Source organism: Antechinus flavipes, chromosome 3 (genome assembly GCF_016432865.1).
Source record: "Antechinus flavipes isolate AdamAnt ecotype Samford, QLD, Australia chromosome 3, AdamAnt_v2, whole genome shotgun sequence".
Lineage (NCBI taxonomy): Eukaryota > Metazoa > Chordata > Mammalia > Dasyuromorphia > Dasyuridae > Antechinus > Antechinus flavipes.
The window spans coordinates 287,876,713-287,903,139 of NC_067400.1; the positions used below are offsets into that span (position 1 = coordinate 287,876,713).

Genomic DNA, 26,427 nt, shown 5'->3' on the forward strand with positions numbered 1-26,427 from the left:
TGTATGTATGTGTGTGTGTGTGTGTGTATTTGACTTCCCCATCATAGAATGTAAAGTTCTTATAAGTGATTACTTCATTCTTTGTATTAGTAACCACAAATCCAAAAGGGTGCCAGACATGTAATAGACTCTTGATAAATATGTTTTCATTGATTAATTATAGTTTTAAATGTGTAATTCTGAGATTTGTTTGTAAATGGTAGGAGGGGGTTTAAAATATCCTGATATAATCACTAAACACACAAGGACAAAGTATTCATAGGATCACTTTATTTAGTTGAATAGCTACAGCCAAAGAAATTACACATTTCAGTTGAAACAAAAACTTAAAAAAAAAGATTATTTTGGTAAGGGGCAGTCATTTGAGTACTGAATGAAAAATAAACATTTTTAATAATTTGTAACATTTGAAAATTCAAAAAATTTAAAAATAGAGCTTCAATCAGTTTGAAAATGTATTCATTGGATTTATTTTTAAATGTCTTAGGAATGAAAAAATGCACAAAGAAAAAGTTTAAAAATCATTTTAATCTATTAGTACCAGTCACAAATATTACAGAAAGAACTTGACCTCAAACACTGAAAGAAATAGAGAAAAGAGACTTCATTTAAAATAAATTATACCAAATCCAGGTACTTTTGGGATGTCTTCCACTAACATATGTATCTAAAATTACAAGACATAATTTTACCACTTAAAATTTGTTAATTAGTATTGCTAGTTTTGTCTTATGTATATTTTAACTTTGTATCTTTATTTCTAATCTAATTATGGGGTAATTATGGAACATCAGACAAAAATACAAGAAATTGAAGAAATTTCCAACTTTCTTAAAATATACAAAACAATATTCACATGTTTCTTGCATGTATATTGTGAAAATATAAGGGAAAAAAATCACGTCAGCATCCCCAGTAGTGAAGAAAGCCATTATTCTTATCACCATCTAATAGTAAGTACTGAGCTACTGCCACCACTGGTGCAGGAAATCTAACCTAACTGAAGCACCAAGGTTCCCTGAGGGTGAGAGAGGAGTAATTGTATGCTGGACAAAACTTTGATTACCACTCCTTGATTATCACTTCTCCTTCAGCTGGGGGCAAGGATTTTATGGAAACTAGTCCCAGGCATAGCAGTGACCTCCCCAGTTGCAATAGTGCTACAATAAGCCCATCCCCCACATCCATAAAATGGGATAGAACTTGTAGTGTACAGAAGGGACTGACTATTTCCTCCCACCACCTGCACCAACTGCCAATCAACTGCCAGCAAAAGGCAGGTAAAGTCCTGGAGTCACTAGAATCATTTATGTTTCCCAATTAGAGGCTTTAGCCCTCATTAAGTAGAAGAGCCCTGTGTTAGCAGATCCCTGTTAAAAGGGGCAGCCAAACTCACCACTATCAATACAAAGTATCAAACAACTGTTACTGCTCAGTCAGGAGAGGTAGGCTGGCTAAGGCAGCAAGTGATACAGAAAGTGGGGCAGAAAGCAACATGTAACAGGTCGGCCATCACCTGAACTATCACATCCTTTCAGATTCAGTGCAATTTAGCCTACAATTTTCTGCTCCTAAAGCTCCAGGAATACCTGATACAACCCATTCAATTCCCACTAATTTTGCTTCTAGCCTATCTCCTGAAGAATTGAATTGGGACAAACTTGTGGAGAAGGGGCTCACCATTACCCTCCAACACCGACACCAACCGTCAGCCAACTGCCACTTCTGAGGGAAAGAATATGGGCCTAGCTGAAACCCTCAGAATTTCAAAGCACCAGCTCAACAAAAATGATACATGAGGCAACATGCATTAGGCTGCTGAAAGCACCGCGTCCTTGGTCACCACCTTCTTTCAGACCATGGTGGAGATAGCTAAATTACCTTCTGCCAAGAATCCCAGCAATTGCTGCCCCCTCAGAACATTGACCCTATGTTGAATATGGACTCCAGTCATCATCCAAGGAAATAAGTCTTATCAAGATGTGAACTTGACAGATCCTTAAGTGTTTGCCTTTCTAAGTAATTTATAGCTATTAAAATCCTGAAAATAAAGTTCTTAGCATAAGAAATTGAATGTTGAAATGGGCTTTAGAGGTCATCAAGTTCAAATTGCTACCCATTTTGCAGAGAAGCAGAGATAGTAATTTCATTGGTTCATTTGAATTTTATGAGTCTGTCTCTTCAAAGTATTTCATTAGTGAATTATACAAGGCCACAAGAAAATATTACAAATTTCACTCCTATTGGTATAACAAAATGTGGTGTTAAAAATGCATTGTTCTATTAAACTTTGGAAAATCACATTATATTCTTAGAGTGGTTACATTTGAAATTTAAAGGAATTCTCTTATTTTTAACTTATTTTTAATACACGTTGTTTTATGAATTATGATGGGAGAGAAAAATCAGAGCAAACAGGAAAAAGCATGGGAGAGATAAAAAAAACAAAACAGAAAAAAAAAAAGTAAACATAGAATGCATTGATTTACATTCAGAATCCTTAGTTCTTTCTCTGGTTGAAAATGGCATTTTCTGTCCAAAGTCTACTGGGATTCCTTTGGATCACTGAACTACTGAAAAAAGACCCAAGCCTTTCATAGTTGATCATGACACATTCTTGCTATTATTGTACATAATGTATTCATGGTTCTGTTTATTTCAATCAGCATCAGTTCATATCAATCTTTCCAGACCTTTCTATAATCAGCTTGTTCATCATTTTTTATAGAACAATAATGTTCTATTACCTTCATGTACCATTTGTTCAATCATTCCCCAAAAGATGGGCACCTAATCCTTTTCTAAGTCTTTGCTACTACAGTAAAAACTACTGTAAACATTTTTGCACATGTGGATGCTTTTCCCTCCTTTATAATTTCTTTCAGATACAGACCCAGTAATGGCACTGCAGGTCAAAGGGTATGCACAGTTTTATAACACTTTGGACATAGTTCCAAATTGTTCTCCAGAATGGTTGGATCATTTCACAACTCCAGCAACAATGCATTAGTGTCCTTGTTTTCCCACATCCCCTAAAACATTTATCATTATCCTTTCCTGTCATTTTAGCAGGAATTCTATTTTAAAAACCTTTGTCAAGCAAATAATAACAACTTCAGTTTGCTTGGGAATATATAGTTGTATGGACTTATGTATATCAGGGTCTTGTCTATAGGGGTAGATTTATTTTAAATGACCTGTAATCATTATAATTTATATTTGGAAGCATAAATATGAAATAACTCAGTTTTATGTCCCCAGTTAGAGAGTGAAATTGTATCAAGAGGCTATATCTGAAGGGTCATTGGAACTTCTAGCCCTGACCTAGGAATGTACAAATAGACTTGTGTGGCTTTCATTGCACTCTCATGTTGCAAATAAAGAAAGGCTAGCAAAACAGAGATAGAGCCAATCATTATGGCAAATGATAATAAATCCAAAAATGTATTTTTAACATAGTGAAAAATACAAGTGGAGTAAGACAGACAATAAAGACCATACATACACTGACAAGGTGGTCTTGCTGCTGCTATTACACAAATGCCACATGCTCTTTTTCCTTCTCTCTTAGGGTTGATCTCATTCTAGTTTCATCTCTCCCTAAGCTGAGAAGAACTACAGCTCCCAGAGCCTTTGTTGCAGCCAATACTGGGCCAGGAGTTGTCGGACTATATTGCTACAGGTTTGGTCCTATGGAATCAAGACTTACGTGAATTTTTATTCTGGAGGAAGCTCCATATATTGTATAAATTTGTGAGGGCCGATACATCTTATGAATAATCAGAGATCGCTTAGTTACACACTGCCCTCTCAACACTCATTCATATGCACCATTTAGCCATACCTTGCAAGGCCAATTGTCCATTGATTTTAATTGGACTGGTGGGTGAAGGCTGAGAAAGGACACAACCATTGTGGAAATTATCATTCTGACACACCTCCTATCCCCTGGGACTTTCATCCAAAAGCTAAGATCTGTATTTCTGCCTCTCATAGTGTTACTATAGGATCCACAGGAAGCATGATAATATTAATTATTGCTAGTGCAGATACCTATACCTTTGTGGAGGAACACCGGAATCTAAGGAATGTGGCACTCATTCTCAACTATCTTAACTCAACTTCCTTGGCTCAATTCACAACATTGATGTTTTTATGCAAAGAGTTTAATAAATGAATAATGATCTAGAAATTTGAGTTTAATAAATCCTTAAAGTATTTAATATATTGAAAGAGAAAAAAATCTTGGCAGTTCTGAAATAGTTGGAAATAACTTTTGGGAAAAGGCAGAGAATGGACTTTACATACATGCCATCTAGTTGAATCCCATTTCATTTTAGATATAAGCAAAGCAAAACCCAGAGAAGTAAGGGAATTTACACACAATCCCAAAAGTATGTTTGCTCCTAAATAAAGAGAATCTACTCACAGAATTTAGATTTTTTTTGATTTAGTTTTCTTGCTATGAAAACTTAAAAGTAGGGTTATCGTACCTTATTGGAAAATATACATATATATGAAATTCATATGTATATATGATGTATGTGTTTTTATATATACATATACATATGTATAAACATCACAAAAAATATTCTTCTTATCCACAATAAAACCCCAAAAGGATAGTATATGAAATTATAAACCTCTATTATGTATGTTACTTTTCTGTACATAAAAAATTCAATATGTGACTTTCCAAACTCTCTCGGGCAATGTTTTCTTCTGATTTTGCATTGGTGCTCTTTTGTGCAATTTAAAAAATGCTTCAATAACCTTTGTTCTCTTTCCTTTTTTGTTCTTCTTGGCAACTCTGCTAATCTGTCAGAATGACTTCCCCAATAAGAACGCTAATCCATAGTAAACCACCTCACATTCCAATCCAAACACAAATACATCCCACAAGCCACCTAGCACAGACCCTAATCACTAGAAAACCAGAAGACAAATTCCCACCCCTACCAATGGAGTTACAGTCCTTAACAATGATGGCCCTTCCTATGCCACTGAGATAAAGTATATACTTTGTCAATGAAAGAGCCTCCTCAGAATCAAAAAGAAAATTTGAAGGTCTTATAGGAGAAAGGAAGGAGTGGGCACTTCAAGAGCTGAGCTAGAAACAATCAGCAGCACAGGGACAATTTGCAAAAGGAGAAAGAGATAATGGCACTAGACAGTGGCAGAATCAAGAAGGGAGAGATTGAAGAAAGCCATGGACTTGCTTGGCATCTGAGTGTAGGACATTTTGACTGATGTGCTCACTTGTATCCGCCGCTTCTGGGAATTTGGTATTTCTTTCTCAGCTTAGTGCTTGTTTTGGTGTGGTTCTTTCCACCTAACTTGGGCCTCATCAACCACTGGCATAATTAGACCTCTGTCCTGGTTGCTCCAGAAAGTTTAGTTGCTATTAATCTATCTTGTGGGCTTTATCTTAGTCACTCTTGTGTTATATGACAGTATAAGGGGTTAGCAAAGAAGAAGGTATTTGATTGAAGATGAAAATTATTTCCTGCCTCTCAATGGCCCCATCCTCCTATGGGCAGAGTCACTTTCCCAAATTAGCTCTTCAGGTAATCCTGAATGTGCTAAGTCAAAGGGCTTTAGTTTTAACCACTGTCTCTTCTCTACCCCAAAGGAATAGGAAGAATAGGGCCCCTTATCCTGCCTGAGAGTGAATAATGAGGCAGGGAACATGCCAGAAATAACAGAATCTTTTAATTCCAACCTGCCAAACACCTTCTACTAAGTGGAGTTGCTAATTCATTGCCCAGGTTTCACCTAAGTTCCCAATGTGTTCATTCTTTTCTACTGCTTTAAAATTTAATATAATTTATATTGTTCATTGAGCTCAAAACTAGTACCCCAACAATTTCAAAAGTAAATATGCTTCTCTCTCTGGACATACTTTAAAATGGCTTTAACCTCAAACACACATACACAAAGAAACACATACTAGACATCTTAAAGAAGCCTGGTTCCCCTAACAATAAATTGTAGGATATGGAAAGGAGATAACTTGAATAAGTGAAACAGGCACTATCCTGGTTCAGCCAAAGACAGCCAAAGAAAGATGAGATAGGGATTTGAGGTAAAGGGGAGATATTTCAGAGGATTCTGGGATGATGGGATTGTAGATTTCGAGCTGGAAGGGACTTTAGAGGCCATGTAGTCAACCCTTTTACTTTACAGATGAGGAAAGTGAGGCTTTAGTGAGGATAAAACAGTTGCATTCAGTCACAGAGAGAATAATTGGCAGAAGCTGGGTTTGAAATTTGGCCTTCCTGACTCCAAATCCAGCCCTCTATCCACTGTGAAAACAGATCATCTATTCCTCCATTCCAAATGGGCTCCTGATTTCTCCACATATGTGTTTTTTTTTCTTGCTTTAGCAGAAGACTCAAGGTCCTATAGCTTATTGGTCCCACAATGGAAGTGGTTGAATGATGAGGGTCCTGGCTGGCAAGTATTTACAGCAGCATCCCTTCCCTCTACCCATCATCTCACTATAGTCTCTTTTGCAGAGACTACAAATTTCTGGAGCTTCTCACCAGCCATCTGCACCTTGTCTTTTTTTTTAAAACCCTGACAGCAACTCTTCAAATTCTTAGGGGAGGACAAGGACTGAGTATCCACTCATAATCTCTTATCTCTGTAAAGAGACAAACATTACTGACTCCCCTGTTACAATCACAAATGAGAAAAAGAGAAACAGAAACAGAGAAAGACAAGAGAATAATGTCTTTAGATTAAACCTAAACTAGTTATCAGACATCTGAGGCATACAGAAGAGTATAAGCAGAAAATGAATTTTAGTATATCAGCACAGATCTGGCTTCCAAATTAAGTCAGAAAAGAGAAAGTTGGTGAAATCAGGTAGGACTGGTAGAATCAGATTGATACTGCTCTTTAGTCTTCTAGTATTTAGAGAGTTGTTTTTTTGATTTGCATAAAGGATTTTCCATTCATCTCCATTCTATTTCATTTTGCTAGGTTAAACCCAATGTTCCTGATGGGGTTCTTCTCTTTGAGAAATCTCAGAATGATGGGGTCAGAAGAAATTTGGCCATGGCAAGAACTCTACTTGCCTCCATTGCTAGTAATGCATAATGTGAATTTGATTCTTAAAAATATGAATCTATTATAAACACAAATTCTAATATCCATGTGCATTTGGGTTTAGAGTTCCTTGTGCACATTGTTGTTGTTGTAAATGAATCATTTTTCAGTTATGTGCTACACTTTATGACCCCATTTGGCAAAGACACTGGAGTAGTTTGCCATTTATTTTTCCAGCTCTTTTTACAGATGAGGAAACTGAGGCAAAGAAGGTTAAGTGACTTTCCCAGGTTCACACAACTAGTAAGTATCCGAGAGCAGTGAACTAATGAGAATGACTCCAGGCCTTGCATCCTGTCCACTGCACCACCTAACTAGCCCTATCTATACCTAAAAGCCTATCTATTGTCATTTCCCAAATAAATCATACTGTTTTAAAACTCAAATTTCTGGTGTCACCAAGAAAGTTATCCAAGACTTTAGTATGTGAAAATGAAGATAATATCTAGAGAACTTTATCAAAAATTTGATCTAGTAAAATGTGGACAATAGGAATGAAAAAATTGTTTTAAAGAAGGGACACATAAATTTCTTACTAATGTGATCCTTCCTTCATGAAATCATATATTTCTTTTAATGGAAACCTCTAAATTATATATAAAAAAAATTTCCTCCTTGTAAATACCTGAATTTAGTATTGCAAAGAACTTTTCCTGACCTTTAGTACAATGACTGATCTCTTCTTCTTGTCTTGCACATTCGTGAATGCATCCCAGCAATCCATTGCATGAAGCAAATAAGACCCTATAGATACATAAGAAATGTTCAGCATGTCTCCTTGCCTGTGCCCCATTTTGTCATTCTCTACTGATTCTAAAACCTGAGAGCTTGCCTTGTCTATTGTAATTAACCCATTTTCCTAACTTGTATCTAAATATTTAAACACTCTTTCCTGCTCTCTCAGTTCTTAATTAAGTCCAGCTCTCTTCTCTGTTTGTAAGGAGCCTTGAATTGGAATCTTTTAAAAGAATACCTATCGGTTCCTTATCTGGGATCACCAGGATGAGATTCATGCAAGATTGAAAACCACATTTTCAACTACCCAAGAAGGGACGAAAGGAGAGGATAGGTCTAAATTGAAGGGAAAGAGGAGAGGATTGGGAATGGAGAGAAGCAAGGATAAATAGGGAAGAAAGGGAGAAGAGGAAAGGAGGAGGAGGAAAGATGATGAGAGGAAAAGAAGGGAAGGGAGGGGAAAGAGAAGAAGACAAAGAGGGTAAAGGCTTGCTAAAATTTTTTATGTGGAATATAAAGTCCTGACCCACAAACAAGCTTAAACCTGATTTGTTTTTCTAACCTAGACCAGTTCTTAATTCCTCTTAGCCACCCCTTTAGATAGTCTCTCTTGGGGCTCATTAGCTTGAAGCCAGATGTAGTACAGAAACTTAAATTCTCTTTTGTCCTACTGCAGGTCAGAAATGACAAGTTTAAGCAGTCAGCTTCACCCTACCCTAGTAGCAGGAATTACAAGCATGTGCTACAATAGTAGAGTTCATGCCAAAATAAATGGGTAACCAAAGCTGGCAAAGAAAGAATCCTCCAAATAACTTAGTAAACCCATTCTAATGATAGATGGAAAGCACTCTTAATTTCTCCAAGAATGAGAGTGACTTCATGCATTGTGCTCTGCTTCATGGGAAGTGAACTTGGTAAGAAAAAGATCCTGTACCAGTCACCTTAAGTTTGAGCCTATTCTTCCCAGTGACTCAGGTGGTAGTAGGGAGTCTATACTCCCAAATTAAGTGGGTTAGAAGAGGAGAATTTACTTTTATTCTTGATCTACTCCCTCAGTAAATATTCCTTTGCTGAAGCCAAAACATATTGAATGATATTGGGAAGAACTTTAGTAGACTTTAGCCAACCAAGAGCATTAGAAAGACAAGCCAATCCCTCAGTTGTTGTTCAGTCAGCTTACGCTCTTTGGAGTTTTCTTGGCAAGCTCTTATGGCCCCTATTTGGAGTTTTCTTGGCAAAGACATTGGAGTGGTTTGCCATTTCCTTCTCCAGCTCATTTTACAGATGAGGAAACTGAGGCAAATGGGGTTAAGTTATTTGTCTAGGGTCACACAGCCAATAAGTATCTAGGACCAGGTTTGGACTCAGGAAAATGAATCTTTCTGACTCCAGGCCCAGTGTTCTGCTGCTTGGAAGGCAACATCAAGATAAATTTAATTGTTTGTGAGAAATAATATTCGATTTGATAAATATATTCTTTAACAGAATAAAAAATGAAGTGAATGTGAGGTAGAGATAAAGACCACTGACTGCCAAGGTGTCTGCTGCTGTTATGGGCAGCATACCAGCATATGCAGCCACCTCTTCCTTCTCATTCTCTTTCATCTTCAGCTGTTCATGAAAACTCTCAGCTTTCCTCTCTTAGGGTTGATCTCATGTTCATTTCCTCTCAACCTAAGCTAGAAACAACTATAGCACACAGGGTCTTTGTGGCTGCAAATGTTTGGTTCTATGGATTTAAGATTGTTAATTTTATTCTCAAGGGAACTACGCATACTGTATAATTTTCTGGGGGTTGTTCCATGTTGGTATAACAACATAACTCAAACCACAGTTTTTTTTTTTTTGTTTGTTTGTTTGTTTGTTTGTTTTTTATAGAGATATTCCCTTCCCTCTCAGCACCATTTAGCCATACATTGAAAGCCAGGTTATCTATTAATTCCAGATGTTCTCTCAATCTCTTAGTTTGAGAAAGGAGCAACCATTTTGGAAACTTTCATTCCTGAAACTATTCATTCCCCTTTCCTATGGGATTCACTTCAAAAATAAGGATCTCTTTCTCACTTTCCAAAGTTTAGCTATGGAGTCCTCAGGAAGCATGAACAAAAGTGTGCATTAACATGGGATATTTTGGAGATTCATATTCCTTTACAGAGAGAGGAAGACAGGAATAAAAGGAACATGGAAGTCAGTTGTACTAAGAAGCAACTACTTTGTAATATTTTATTTGGGTGTTGGTATTTAAATGGAATATCATTCAGTTTTGTTGTGGAAAGAGTTGGAAATGAATTTTGAAAAAGGCAAAGAATGGATGTTCCATGCCATCTAGTCAAATTTCTTTTAATTTTAGAGATGAGTAAAGGGCAGCCCAGAGAAAGGAAGCAGCTAACTTACTTTCCTGATATTGTACATTTACCCTTTAATAAAGAGAAGATCTGCTCATGGAATTCAACCATTTAACTTCAGTTCTTTTGCTATTAATGTCTACTAAAGGACATTGTACTGTGAAAGTCCTGGATCCATATTTTTAATTTATTTTTTTTTAATTCTGAACATAATAAATACCAAGTAAAATTTAAAAGTTTTTATGCAAAATAGAGGCCCCCAAAAGAGGACCAGAAATGACAGTGCAAGTCTCTTATCATGTTCTCTAGCATTTTATATTATGTACATAACAAATCAACATTTGACTTTTTAAGCTGTGCAAATTTTTTTGTTTTCTTCTGACCTTAAAGTTCTGTACTTTTGTGCAATTTTTTAAAGTGCTTCAATGAACATTTTTTCTTTTTTTTTTTTTTGTCAACCCTGCTAATCTGCCAGAATGACTTCTTAAATAAGAACGCTAATTCCTAATAAACTACCCCACAATTCAATCCAAATACATGAGCACCCCACAACATACCTAGCATAGACCCTAACCACCACAAAACCAAAAAACAAATTCCCACCCTTTCCAATGGAGTTACAGTCCTTAACAATGATGGTCCTTCCCTCCACTGAGATAAAGTATATATTTTGTCATTTTAAAAGCCTCCTCAGAATCAAAAAGATTTTGAAGATCTTACAGAAAACCAGGAGAGAGTGGACACTTCAAGAGCTGAGCCAGAAACAATCAGCAGCACAGGGTTAATCTGCAAAAGGAGAAAGAGAAAGTGGCACTGGACAGTGGCAGATCAAGAAAGGAGAAACTAAGGAGAGCCATGGACTTTACTGGCATCTGAGAGTGGGGGGATTCTAGCTGAGATGGTCACTTGTACTCACCACCTCTGGGACTGAGGAAAGGATCAAGAGAGGGTTTCCTCTTTCCTTAGCTTGGTAGCCTGTCTTGGAGCAGGCATTGTTCTATACTTTTTTTTTTTTAACCACAATGATTCAAGTAGCCTTAATTTTGCATCAAACATAAAGAGACCAGGAGGTAGCAAGAATTATAAGTATACACTAAGGCAGAAAGCCAAACCTTTACCTAATATTAGGAATTTTCATAACTGGGGGCTCATAACTGTTTTTGCTATAGCAATCATGGTCTTTCCTTTCATGTAAACTGACTAAAGAAGTACAAAAAGGGACAAGCTAAACCTGGGAGTCCCATCACATTCTACAAATAAAATGAATTATACTACCAAGATGTCCCATTTTAAAGGCAAATAGCAATAAATTTTATTAGCTGTTTAGTGTGTGGCTTAATGTGGGAATTAGTCTAGACTTATGTGGACTGAGCCCATCTTCAGATATAATATGTGCCAGTATCTACAAGCTAAGGAAAACCAGATATTCTTTTTTCTCCCTAAAACCTAGTTTCAACAATCTGACATTTTCTTGCATATAGCTGCATAATTGACTTGTGTCAAATAAATCTCACCTTGGATATCGCTCTCACTTTATTTTGCAGTGTTCTTCCCCTCTGGTCTATCTTTGTCATATTTGACTTTCACTGAGGTCCATTTTTTCTCTGGGTCAAAAGAAGGTTATATTTCCCTATGAACTTGAAGATCTCTCCTAATTTCCTACTTGTTATGTATTATTGCAGAAAAATTGTCCTTATTGAACTCTGTAATCTCAGTATCCTCCTTACAGACTACATTGTGGCCAACATATTAGCTTAGAAGCACCAAGGGTCTTCTGAGGTTCCTAATGACCAATGCGTAAAGCTTGGGGGGTCACTGGCAGTGACATGGCTGAGACTTGGAGTCCCTGTTCCAAATCAATGCTATGTTTGATCCAACTGACTAGAGATTACTAGATAATGTTGATCCTGAAAAAAAAATTAAAACATTAAAAATGGGGGCAGAGCCAACATGACAGAATTAACACAGGGACTCCCCAAACTCTCCCCCAAACCACTCCAAATTCTGTTAAATAATGACTCTAAACAAATTTTAGAGCATCAGAACACACAAACAAAAATTAGTGTGGGACAATGTTCCAGCCAAAGACAACTTATTAGGTCAACAGGAAAGGTCTGTGAAATCAGATTGGGAATCCAGCATTCAGTCCTGGTGCAGGTTGTGCCAGCCCAGTCTCAGCCCTTGCCTAGACACCAGCAAACAGCAGGAACAGGCCTTTGGATCACTGAATCAACAGTATTGGCAGTTTCTAGCCTTCTCAGCTCAGACACACATCTGAGGTAGGTCATCAGATTGACAAACTCAACCCTATGTTTGTCAGTAGGGGGTGAAAGGACCTTGGGAAACCAGGAGTGGGTAGTGACAGTGGCAGTGACAGTTTCCAGAGACCTCAGCCCATAGGATGTCTCTTCATTGATACTGAGAAAGGACTCTGTTGCTTTAGCACACTAGTTCTTACAGCTAGAAAGAGGAAGAGACACTCTTCACAGTTTCAGGGCAGAAAAGAGGGCTTGTGGTCAGGTCCCTAGAAGAAGCTCTGAAACAGCTGCACAAATCCCTGAAGCTTGGGACTGTGCACTCTTGATCCTGGAAACAGAGCCCTTCTTTAATAAAGAGTTAAAAACCAAATAATAATCTAGGAAAATGAACATGTAACAGAAAAAGATTCTGATCATAGAAAGCTACTATGATGACAAGCAAGGTCAAAACAACAACACTCAGATGAAAATAACAGTGTCAAAGCTCCTACATCCAAAGCCTCCAAGAAAAATATTTGGTTTCAGGTCATGGAACAGCTCAAAAAAGATTTTGAAAATGCAGTAAGAAAAGTAAAGGAAAAATTGGGAAGAGTTTAAATAAAAGAGAGAGAATGATACAAAGAAAATACAAAAAAAAAAAAAAAAACAAATGAAGAGAAGAATGTTTTAAAAAGCAAAATTAGTCAAATAGGAAAGGAGCTACAAAAGCTTACTAAGGAGAATAATTCCTTGATATTAGAATTGAGCAAATGGAAGCTAATACCTTTGTAAAAAATGAAGAAACAATAAAACAAAACCAAAAAAAAAATCATATGTATATATTGAAATATCTCATTGGAAAAGCAACTGATCTTTTCCAATGATCTAGGTGAGACAATTTTAGCAGTATTGGTCTTCCTGAAAACTATGGTCTAAAAAAGAATATAGACATCATCTTTCAAGAAATTTTCTTTTTTGTTGGGTTTTTTGTTGTTGTTGTTGTTATAACTCCTGTTACAATAGAAATGAAGTTCCTTTTATTTAGTTTTTAAAAGCTTTTTATTTTCAAAATATATGCATAGTTTTCAACATTCACTCTTGTAAAACCTTGTATTCCAAATTTTTTTCTCCTTCCCTTCCTCCTGTTAGAAGGCAAGTAATCTAATACATGTTAAACATGTATAATTATTTTATACATATTTCTACAATTATCATGCTGCACAAGAAAAATCAGATCAAAAAGGAAAAAACAATGAGAAAACAAAATGCAAACAACAACAAAAATGAAAATATTATGTTGTGATCCACACCCAATCTCCACAGTCCTCTTTCTGGGTGCAGATGACTCTCTTCATCACAAGTCCACTGGAAGTTCTCAGGGAGCATAAGGAGATACTCAAAAAAGAGAAACCATAAGGGACTTATCAAGATTTATCTGTTTACATTCCTACATGGGAGGATGATATTTGTAACTCATGTGAACTTTCTCATTGTTATGGCATTTTGAAGGAGTATACATAAATAGAGGAAAGAGATATGAGTTGAATTTGAAGGGATAATATTTTAAAAAATAAAATTAAGGGGCAAGAGGGAAATATGCTGGGAGAATGAAAATGATGGAATGGCATAAATTATCTGCCATAAAAGAGGCAAGAAAAAGCTTTTACAGTGGAGGGGAAGAGAGACATGAGAAGGGGAATAAGTGAATCTTATGTCTATCAGAATTGACTCAAAGAGAAAATCTATCTTATACTGCAGGAAAGTGGAAGGAGAAAGGGATACAGCAGGGGAGGAGGGTAATAGAAGAGAGATTGTATTGGGGAGGGGATGGTTAGTAACAAAACACTTTTGAGAAGAGTCAGGATGAAGGGAGAGAATAAAATAAACAAGAGAGAAATAGCAATTGTAGTTGGGAAAAGACATTTGAAGCAAATTTTTCTGATGAAGGCTTCATTTCTCAAATGTATAGAGAACTGAGTCAATTTTTTTTAAAGAGTCATTCCTCTATTGATAAATGAACAAAAGATATGAACCATGCTCAAATGGCTATAAAATCATGCAAATCCTTTCACCTAACAAGACCCTTACTAGGCATGAATCCCAAGAGATTAAAGAAAAAATGTAGCTATATGTACAAAAATATTGGTAGCAGCTCTCTTCTCAGGGCAAAGAATTTGAAATTGAGGGGATGTCCATCAATTGGGGAATGGCTGAATAACTTGTGGCATGTGATTATAATGAAATATTATTATTCTATGGGAAATGGTGAGCCAGGATGCTTTCAGGAAAATCTGGAAAGTTCTCCATGAATTCAAGCAATGTGAAATGCACTGTATATAATGTAATAGCAATGTTATGGGATGATTAGCTGTGAATGACTTTGTGATTCTTAGCAATATAACAATCTATGACTATTTTGAAAGATTTATGATAAAAAATGCTATCCATAGCCAGACAAAGAACTGCTTGAAGCACACTCTTTTTTTTTTTTCCTTGAGGGTTTTGGATGGGAAAGAGGATCTATGTTTTCTTTCAAAATATGACTTTACTAGAATGTTTTACATTACTTCACACATGCATTCTTAACGAGGGGTGAAGATTGGGAGAAAGGGAGAGAAATCTGGAACTCAAAGTTTTAAAAACAAATGAAACTGTTTTACATTTAACAGGGGAAAATAAAATAAAACTATTAAAAATAAAAGATAGTAGCAGCAACTCTTGAAATTCTGAGCAACTTACCAGGTAGATCAGGAACAAACAGGTATAGTTAAGTTACTTTATCTTCAATGAGTATAGGAGCTCCTACCATACAAGCTATTGGCATAGACTTCTGTCCTGGTTGCCCTAGAAATATTTGTGATTATTCACTAATCCCCTGGATCTTATCTAATTTGCTGTTTGTTGTGTGTCTGTATCTGGGGATAGGACAGAAAATGATATTTAGCTGAAGATGAAAATTAACTACTGCCTTCACTGGCCCTCACTCTCCTTTTGCCCAAATCAGCCCAAATAACCTTGAATGTGTGGACTTTAATCATTGCCTCTTTTCTATCCCAAAGGAGCAAGAAAAATGAAGCTCTTTACTCTGCCCCAAAGATAATGAGACAGTGAATATGCCAGGAAAAAAAAAAAAAAAACTGAATTAGAAATGTCTTTACTGTAGTTTTTACTAGATCTCCTTTCATTAAGTAAAACTTGTTTATTCATTGCCCAGGTTTTGCCTATATATATATATTTTTTTTTTCACTATTTGAATTGGGAGATGAGGGAGGGAGAGGGATTTGATAATGTGTTCCTAATGAAATCTATTTGGTTCATTTGAAAGCTCCAACTGGTACACTAGCATTTAATAAAAAGGAGTTACTTCTCTCTGTGGGTATAGTTCTTCAACAGTTATATACAATTTCTAGTCTTCTTAATTTATATTTCCCTAACACACACACACACACACACACACACACACACTCACTGGGTGAAACCTTAGAAGAAGTCACCTTCTGAAAATGCATGACAATAAAAACAGATAAAGCAAATAGGCATTTAAATAAATGGGATTCTTGAGTGCCACCAAAAGAGAAGAGATATGGCTAGAAGGTAGATATTTCAAAGAATCATAGGATTGTAGCTTTAGAGCGGAAAAGGATTTTAGAGGTCAAGTCCAGTTTCCTCATTTTATAGATGAAGAAACTGAGACTTAGAAGAGCACGCGCGCGCGCGCGCGCGCGCACACACACACACACACACACACACACACACATAAAGTGGCCTTCTGTCAGAATGTGATTTGGCAGAGATAATATTTGAAACCAGACCTGACTCTTAAGAACCAGTCCCCTTGCACACTGTTGAAACCTCTATTCTTCCTTTTTGGATAGGCTCTGTCTGTTCTCACATTGATAAGTTAGAATCTCTGCACTCTTTTCATGTTAATTAAGACAGCAGAAAGAAAAATGAATGAGTTTCTGGGTTTGTTTGTTTTTTTCTTTTTTGCCTTAGCAGAAGGCTCAGAATCCCACAATGTAAATGTTTGAACTAAAAAGCTCTAGTTGGCAAGGACGTGCAGAAACATCTCATTCATCATCTCACTAGTTTCTCTGTTGCAAAGGCCATGGTTGTTTCTCTCAGGGAGGGGTGGGACTTAATATACACTCATTTTCTTGGTTCTCCATGGAGACAACTGATGCAAACTGAGCTCTTAGGGGGAAGGGTGGTCCTGGTTTACAAATCTCAAATCCCTCTGGAAGGGGCCGCACCCTCCTGTTTATAGGAGAAATTCCCAGTTAAGTAATCTTCTCTTCTTGTCCACCCTCTATTGGATTGAAAATTAGTCCCTCAATTTGCTCCCTAGCTAGGGACAACAAAAATCCATTATAACCAAAAGCCTGTAAACCCAACTCTGCTAAAAATCTTAATAGGATTTTGCCTGCTGAGTTTTTTCTTAATGTAATAAACCCATTTTTCCCCACAAATCTCGCTATTTGGGATTGCGAATACTTTTACCAAAAACTGGTGGCACGGGACCAGGGGATCCCATGGCTGTCAGGGGATCTCAACCCTCATTTCTCACACCTCAACACAACCACTGGCGAGCCCCTTGTTATATTCACACACATACACTAGGAACACACTGCGTAAGAGACATCCAGAAGTATCCTTTTTGGAAGAGTTTTTTTCTTTTCTCTGAAATTAGCTTTTCTCCTCTTGGAAAGAGGAGAAACTGAGTTTCTACTCACAATATCTTAGCATTGCAAGGTCATTGGAGAGTTCCCAGATGCAGTCACATGCACAGCCACATAATAACACAGCAAAATGCATTGCAGACAGGAAAGCCATGAATTTAGAATATTAAGTGTAGACACATCAATGTTGATGCCTCCAAGGCATACAGTGTAGCACAAGCAGAAAACTAATTTGAGAATGTCAGCACATGTTGTAATGCTGGAGAAACTGAGCAAGAGAGATTAGAAAGTATTTAATAATTTATTAAATGGAGAGATTTACTGGGACCAAATGGATCCATGTTTGGTCCCAGGACTGAATGAGACTATCGTCTCCAAGAATCCAGTCCTGAATGTCAGATACAAGATTCTTTTATAGGGTAACAAGAACAATGACATAGTGGGGGAGGTACCTGGATGGGGATGACCTAAAGGGGGGAGGCAGCTAGGATGAGGGTGACATAATGGAGGCAGGCACTGCAGAGGCTCCTGATATTCTAATGATGTCTAAAATGGACAAAGACCTTTATCCTATCAAACATTAAGAGGGAATAAGTATAGCCTAAGGTGTAAGATATAAGACTTTTATCTCATCAACATTAAGAGGGAGAGGTTATAACCTGAGGCAGAGTAACTAAATAGGACAATGGAGAAATGGGGTCAGGACATTAAAAGGGAACTGTGGCACAACATTCCATACTCTCTCTTCTAACCAAATCTTTGAATTACCTTCTCTAGAAGGTCTTAGCACCATAATTTTGACCAACCCTATGTGAAATAAATAGACCAAATAAAAATCAAAATAAAGCTAGAACAATGCAAGGACTTATGGCAAGGTCAAGTCTCTCCTTGATAACCCCAGAATTAATCAGCAATACACAAAGTTCTTTATTTCAATCATGTCAGGCCCTCTGCAGTTGGGGAGCATCACTGTGAGTTAGGTCATTTGTGCATGACTAGGCCTCTGCTTGCAGAGCAGCAGGGCTCAAGACAGTTGTGTTGCCCATTCAGAAAGGCAACCCCCTCCAGGGGAGAAGGGTAAGGCTTGGAGTAGCTCCACCTGTCCCTGCCCAGAGGAACAGACAGGGCTGCAGAAAGGATCAGATTTCTGAGCAAATTATGCACAGTTAGACTAAGGCAGGCAAACCCCAAACTTTTAGAGGCCTGACACAAAACTGCAAGGTCCTTTTAAGCACACTGAAATACTAATTAAGGACCTGGGGTAACAGGAGTGGAGAAACAAATCACAGAGACTGATAGTCCCAAGACAGGTATCTGATTTCTGGTTGTTTCTAAAAAATAATCCCAAAAACTGAGTCTGCCAGGGCAATTCCAGCAGAATAAGGGGTTCCAAGGTTAAAGCATAACCAGCAAATCATAGTCCAATAAATTTAAGCAAGGAGTAAGAAAATGAAAAGGACTGTTTAAAGGACTTTCAATTAAATCTGAACTAGTAAGATAGGGGGTAGGGCAGAAGTACCTAAGAAAATACACCAGTTTCTCCAATTTCCTATTTCTTACTCTCCTTTTTTTTCTCACAGAAAGAAATGATCAAATTACCATCCCACGTATAAATCATATACATATACACATACATAACAGACTAAAAATCCCTCAAACATAACAGCAATAGTTACATAAGTTCAACAATTTCCATCCAAAGTCTTAAACACAGTAATACAGTGAAAATTCTAACAATTTAGCCACTTTTCCTACTCCCCTATATCAGGCCAAATTACATCAGGAGCAGGGGCGATGGTTTTCTCAAACACTACTTCCTGCTGAAGATGGGTGAAGATGCTCAGTTCAGGGGTGGGGAGGGGGGTGGATGTAGAGTGGCATGCAGACAATCAAAGCTTGATCCAGGTCCCAGGAGCAAGTCAATATATCTGTAATTTGACCAAATCTAGAAACAAACACAAATCTAATAAAGAAAAGTTAGGAAAGTCTGGGATAGAAAGACTGTTCCACAAGGATTGCTATAAGATATGGCTCTCAGTTATAAACCTTAAAAAAAACAAACAAACAAAAAAAAAACTTGAATATCCAGACATAATATCTAGTAACTGATAGATGACCAGACTAAATACTTATTTGCTTAAGTATTTAGGATATAATGATTACAGATAATCAGGTATAACATATAACCAGATTGGAAATAGCAAGGTATGGCATAATTGAATTGCATTAACAGTTTCTTATTACAGAAATCTGATTACAGAAATCAGTTGCATATTAACTACACATCCAAGAAATTTTACCTCCAATAACAAGTCCCATTAACCAAAATTTCAGACAAATCCTAAACAGATATTTACCATAACCTTATATTTATACAAATCAGTTTGCTCCTTTTATCCAAAACCAGGGGGCTACAACTTGATTAAAAAAAAAAAAAAAAAAAAAAAAAAAAAAAAGGTATGGAACAGTTTAAAGGGAGGGGGGAAGGAAAGAATTCCATGTAGCTATCCTTCCCCCCCAACTGTACCTCCAAAGAGGCAGGAGGGAGGGGAGGTGAACTAACCTGCCCTCCAAGCTAACTAGATGCTCCACAGAGGTAATAGAGAGCAGTGGGGGGCGAGTTTAATCTTCACCTTTGAAGACAAAAAATCCCAACATTTAAAGTAGCAGAAATCAGTGGGGGGGAGGGAGGAAGATTCCATAAAATCCACATGCCAGCAGAGCTGAATTTAAAGCATAACTTTCAATGTTATAATATAGGTAGTTTTTCTCTCCCTCTGGCCCCATGTGGCCATTATTCCCAATGTACTTCTCCTAAGCTCCATCTTGTCCAGAATTGGAGCCTTCAGAAAAGTCAGATCCTTTTTGCTACATACTTTACGTAATTAGAGGCACATGACCCCTTTAGGCAAGTTAACAGAACTTCTTTAACAAGCTATTGTTCTTTTAAGATCTTATACTTAAAGATAATTCAATTTAGCCAGCATAGGCAACAGTAAAATTATTTTCCACAATTTTAAGACGGCCCAAAAGAATACTCAGAACAAATCTGGCATGCAAAGGCAAACTAGTAAATTTCCCAAATTTAGAATCAACCTAAAATTCCTAATTAAATGTTTTCTCTAGCTGGAGTTCAGTTTTGAAATAACCAATTCCCAAATTTTATCATTGTTCTTCAATTTAATAGAGTCCTTATAAAATAACAAAACAGACAAACAAATCACACAGAACATAGAACACAGAACACACATAGAATACACAGTCAAAACATTTAACACACACCAGGGCCTCTCTGGAAAGAATAGCCCTGAGGGAAGTTGTCTGCTCCAGTCTTTCCTCTCATAATCCAAACAGAGTCTTTTTTTTTTTTTTTTTTTTAGCCAGATGGTATCTTAAAAAGATACCCAGATTTATACTCTGGAATGCCCAGAGTTGTGCCAACTGGCACACAGATGTGTCTTAGACACCCAGGTAGGGTTGTCTGTGTCCAGAAGACCCTTCTCCCAGAATTTATGTCCGTCAGCATTTCATAATTCTGGGAATGCAGATGCTAACATACAGACAGAACAGAACAGGTCTTAAGACAACCAGATGGTCCCCCAAAAGGTACCCAGACAGACTTACTCTCCTGTGGCCAAAATGGGGGTGTCTACCATCAGGCTGTTGTGGCTGGAAACTGCTCTCTTTCCCCAGGCTCTGGGAAAAAAATCCAGTGGGGCCTGGCCTCTCAAGGCCAAGAATTCAGATCTGCAGCCACCCTGCCCAAGGCAGAGACAGGAAAGTCTCTTATCTCTAATCTGCTCATTTTCTAACATCTCACTGGGGAGCTCCAAAATGTAATGCCAGAGAAACTGAACAAGATAGAGATTAGAGAATATTTAATAATTTATTAAATAGAGAGATTTACTGGAACCAAATGGATCCATGTTTGGTCCCAGGGCTGAATGAGACTATTGTCTCAAATAATCCAGCCCTGAATGTCAGATACAAGATTCTTTTATAGGGTTACAAGACCAATGACATAATGGGGGAGGTACTGAATGGGGATAATCTAATGGGGGGAGGCACCTAGGATGAGGATGACATAATGGAGGCAGGCATCTAGGATGACATAATGGAGGGAGGAACTGGAGAGGTTCCTGATATGCTAATGATGTCTAAAATGGATAAAGACCTTTATCCCATTAAACATTAAGAGGGAATAAGTATAGCCTAAGGTCTAAAATATAAGACTTTTATCCTATCAAACATTAAGAGGGAATGGTTATAACCTGAGGCAGAGTAACTAAATAGGACAATGGAGAAACTGGGTCAGGACATTAAAAGGGAACTGTGGCACAACAATGTACTCAGATTCCAAATCAAGAGAAAAAAGAGAAAATAGGTAAATATATAAGCTCTCCAGTGATACAAGTATCAATAGCAGATTGTCCGCAAATAGCAATGAGTCTGGAGATTGGGACTAAGACATTGTGAAAATCTTCATTCCTGACATGAATTCTCTTCTTTCTGGGCTTCACTCCAAAAATCTATTTCAACTTTAGCTTTGGAAGCCTCAGAAAGCATTAAAAAGAGGTTTTATGCAGGTCTATCTTTCCTTTTCAGAGGCAGGAAAAAATGAATCTAAACATGGAGACCAATTACACTAATTAGTAATCAAGCACTCAGATTCATGGCACATTTTCACCAAGCTTAACTTAACATTAATGTGGCAAAGGATAAAATTTATTAACTGAATAATTATTTAAAGCTTAACATTCTCTTTGGGTATTGAATGTATATTCACACACATAAAATATACACATATGTAAAATACATTTGAAATATATCATGTAAAATGAACATTGTCTTCTCCAAATAGAACACAAAAAGAGAATAGAATACATAAAACTGCAAAATCCATGAAGTAGTTTTCTTTGCCTTTTATGTGCAAACTAAATTCAACATAAGACTTTTAAAGCTTTCCTGTTAATACTTGTGTTTTCTTTTGTCCTTAAATCTGTGCTCTTTTGTGCAACTTTTAAAATGCTTCAATAACTTTTCTTCCTGTTTTTCTTTTTGACAGTTCTGCTAATCTGCCAGGATGATTTCCTCAATAAGAACGCTAATTCGTAGCAAATATAAATATAGGAGAGCCAGGAAGACAGGAAGGAGTGGGCACTTAAGAGCTAAGCCAGAAACAACAGCACAGGAGCAATCTGCCAAAGGACAAAAAGGAAGTAGCAGTGGACTGTGGCAAATCAAGAAGAGACACATTGAGGAAAGTCATGGATCTGAATGGCATCTGAGAACAGGAGACCGTGGCTCATGTGGCCACTTGTACCCCTCACCTCTGGGAATGAGAGAAGGGTCCTGAAAGGGTGTTCTCTTTCCTCAGCTTGGTACCTGCCTTGAAGCAGGCATTGTTCTGCATTATTTTACCACAATGACATAAATAGCTTTTTTTTTTTTTTTTTTTTTTTTTTTTTTGCCTCAAACATAAAGAGGCTAAGAATTAGCAAGAAATGCCACTAAGGCAGACAGCCAAACCTTTGCCTAATGTTAGGAATTTTTCTGAGTACTTAATGGGTTTGTGATGTTGTTCATAGTCTTTCTTCATATAAACTGACTGAAGAAGCAGAAGATGGCTAAACCTGAAAGGCAATAAAATCATTCCTAGAATTAAAATGAGCATAGGTACAAGATATTACATAAATAATGAATACAGTAATTGTGTGTGTGTGTGTGTGTGTGTATCTAAATTCAGAGCCATTTTTGGTCACTTTAGGTTTTGATGGCTTATAGTAAATACAGATAGCATTTTTTCTGTTCTGGCCAGAAACTCATCTTCCCCTCCTAAATTGATTTTTTTTTTTTTCAATAAGCAAACATGGCCAACTTTTGCTTAATTTCTTATTCAGCCTTAATTCATAAATGGATGTTATCTCAAAGAAACGGAAACCTAGGAGAGACCTTACTAGGAATATACATTTCTTGAAATAGAAAACCAGGCACTAATAAAACCACTGGGATTCAAATGGAACCCAAAATCACTCTGGCTCTCACTCATTGGTTAATAAAAGTGCCCATCTCAAGCCTCAGTTCTTGTTTGGGTTTTGTGGTTCTGAATAAGTATAAATAATTTATTTTGATGATCTTCTCCTTCCAGAATGACTTTTTTGAGTAGTCATTTTTCTCCTCATTTCTAACTCTCTCATTACTTAATCATTGAATGGGTGTTGCCTCAGACAAACTTGAAACATGGTAAAGAGCTTAAGTTTAAAAAGGCCAAAGTCTCCCACAGCATCTGGGGTCATCTTCACCAATCATTCTGATGTATGTTTTGTCACTGGACCCAGATGGCTCTGGAGGAGAAAGTGAGGCTGGTGACTTTATCCATCCCTGCTTCACTTAAATCCAATTCATTTGCAAGTCAACATCACCTTACTGATAAGACTGGTCCTCTTCAAGAACAAAGGCCAAAAAGCAACAATTCTGCGTACTACACAATCTAAGGGCAGCTCAACTCTCCTGGCTCATATATAACCACATCATCCAGTGTCTGCAAACCAAGAAATCCTCAGCTTGATTTACAATTCAGTGGTCTGATATGTCCCCCTCAATGTGTTGTCAGACTAGGAAACCCCTATCTCCCTTGCTTATTGTACTTAAACCAAGTTTTTGCCCCTCTTTCCATGCTTCCTTTCTTGGGGAACTGTCAGACCACTTGTCCTCATAATGCAAATCTTCCCCAATTACCCATGTATTACTTATTGCATATTATAGTAATTACTAAAAAATGTCCTTGTTGGATTCTGTGGTCTCAGTTCCATCCTAACAGACTATATTGTGGTCAATAGAATATTAACTTAGAAGCACCATGAATTTTATTAGGCTCCCAGTAACTACTGATAAACTCTTGGAGGATCCTGGAAGTGATGACATATGCTATGTTTGGATTCAACTGTGTTCTGTACCTAGAGATTACTTGGGGTTATCATGGATTAACAGGAATACTTGATTATGTGATCTTTAATGTTTATCAGAGTTTTTGCCTTACCAGCTACAAGTATAGACCTCTTTGTTTGATGAAGGTTGGTTGTGATTCCTTAATCCCCTGAGTCTTACCTCAACCACTGTTGTGGAGATAGGGCAGAAGGGGGTATTTGGCTGAAGATGAAAATTCTGTACTCTTTTTCATTGGCTCCCACCCTCCTCTGAGCAGTCACTCTCCTAAATCAGCCCTTCAGATAACCCTGAATGTGTGACTTTAATTACTGGCTTTTCTCCATCCCAAAGAAGCAGGAAAAATGAAGCTCTTTCCCTCAGAGAGAAAATGAAACTGAGAATGCGCCAGAAAAAAACATGGAGAGAACTTTTTTCTAGCTCTTATTTGCCAAATCTCCTCCCAAAAAGAAAAGATACTTATTCATTGTCCAGGTTATATCTAATGTCTTTGGTCTCAATTCACTCATGCTTCGCCTTGTTTTATGAGGCAGGGAGTTTAATAAGCTTTTAATTTAATCTGTTTCATGTATTGAACCCATAACTGTTACACCTTAGATTTTTTTTTTTTAATCTTATATATACACACATACATACATACATCCAGGAAGGTATAGAGACAGAAACAGAGGTAAAGACATGCAGAGAGACAGAGCCAGAGTGAGAGAGAGAGAAAGAGCGGAAGAAATCTTAGAGAAGCCAGGTTCCCCTGACAAAGAATTGCAGGAGTTAAATATGTTTATATAAGTGAAACAGGAGTTGCCCAGCTTCAACCAAAGAGAACCAAAGAAAGAGACAGGGATTTGGGATAAAGGGGAGGAACTTCAGAGGATTTGGAGATCATTGGATTATAGATTGAGCTGGAAAGACTTTAGAGGCCATGTAATCAACCCTTTTACTCATAGATGAGGAAACTAAGGCTTTAGTGAGGATAAAAGAGTTGCTTTCTGTAACAGATTAAGTGGCAGAGGCCGTTGTTTGAAATCTGGCTTTCCTGACTCCAAATCCAGCTCTTTATCCAATGTGAAAACAGACCATCTATTCCTCCATTCCAGATGGGCTCCTGCTGTCTCCACATATATAAATATATATTTTGCTTCAGCAGAAGACTCAGGATCCTATAGCTTATTGGTTGCATAACGGAAGTAGTTGAACAATGGAGGCTCTAGCTAGCAAGGCCTTACATCTAGCACCTTTACCCACTATCTCACTACATTATTTCAGAGGCTATAAGCTTCTGGAGCTTCTCACCAACCTCCAGCATCTGTTTCCTCTCTGCTCACCCTCCCCCTTCCCCAACCCCCCATGGCATCTCTTCAAACTCTCAGGAAGGATAGAGATTGAGCATGTACTTATAATCTCATCTCTATAAGGAGACAAACTCTGGTGAGCCCTTGTTACATTTTTAAAAAATTTTCCTAATTATAGGTAATGAAATTTTTAAAAAGTTCCAAATGTTCTCTCACCTTTCCTCACTTTTCCCCTTTCTGGGACGGTAAGCAATTTGATATAGCATCTATCATGCAAAACATTTTTATATTAGTCATATTAGTAAAAGAAAACAGAGACCAGAGAAAAAACACACCAAAAAAAAAAAAAAAATGAAAATAGTAACTTCAATTTGCATTCAGACTCCCTCAATTCATTCTCTTTTGTTTTGAATCATTGTACTGCTGAAAATAGCTAAGTTAATAATATGAGTCAATTATCTTATAATATTGCTGTGATTGTATACATTTTTTTTTTTTTTTGGTCTGCTCACTTCACTTTGCATGAGTTTGTCTTTCCATGTTTTTTTTTCTAAAATCAAGCTTATTTTTTATAGCACAATAGGATATTACAGTCATATACCACAACTTTAGCCATTCATTGATAGCTGCAGGTTACATTTACAAAGTGTGTGTATGTATGTGTGTATATATGTGTGTGAGCGAGAGACAGACAGTGACAGAGAGATAGAGACAGAGAGACAGTGACAGAGACAGACAGAGTAACAGAGACACAGACAGAGAGAGACAGACACAGAGAGACAGAGACAGAGAGTGATAGATACAGAGACAGAGACAGAGAATACAAAGCAGAGAGCTGTATCTTTGTGAATAATGAGATTATACAGATTAAATCTAAATTACTGATCAGACATCTGAGGCATACAGAAGAAAATAGGCAGAAAACTTAATCTGAAAACTGGTTTCCAAGTCAAGTCAGAAAAGAGGAAATATGCATGGAATACAGATAGGACTGAGAGAATCAGTACATACCACACCACACATCCACACACACACATGCATATATATAAATATATATATATATACTCCATGTCTCTACTAGTAG

The 26,427-nt window shown here is 37.2% G+C and overlaps 1 long non-coding RNA gene across 1 annotated transcript; it reads left to right on the plus strand.

Moving 5' to 3' along the window:
- The first annotated feature begins 1,105 nt into the window (after positions 1-1,105).
- Positions 1,106-2,306, plus strand: LOC127557920 (uncharacterized). Its single transcript, XR_007952660.1, has 2 exons — positions 1,106-1,280; positions 1,630-2,306. It is a non-coding gene; the product is annotated as an uncharacterized LOC127557920 (long non-coding RNA).
- The last annotated feature ends 24,121 nt before the right edge of the window (positions 2,307-26,427 follow it).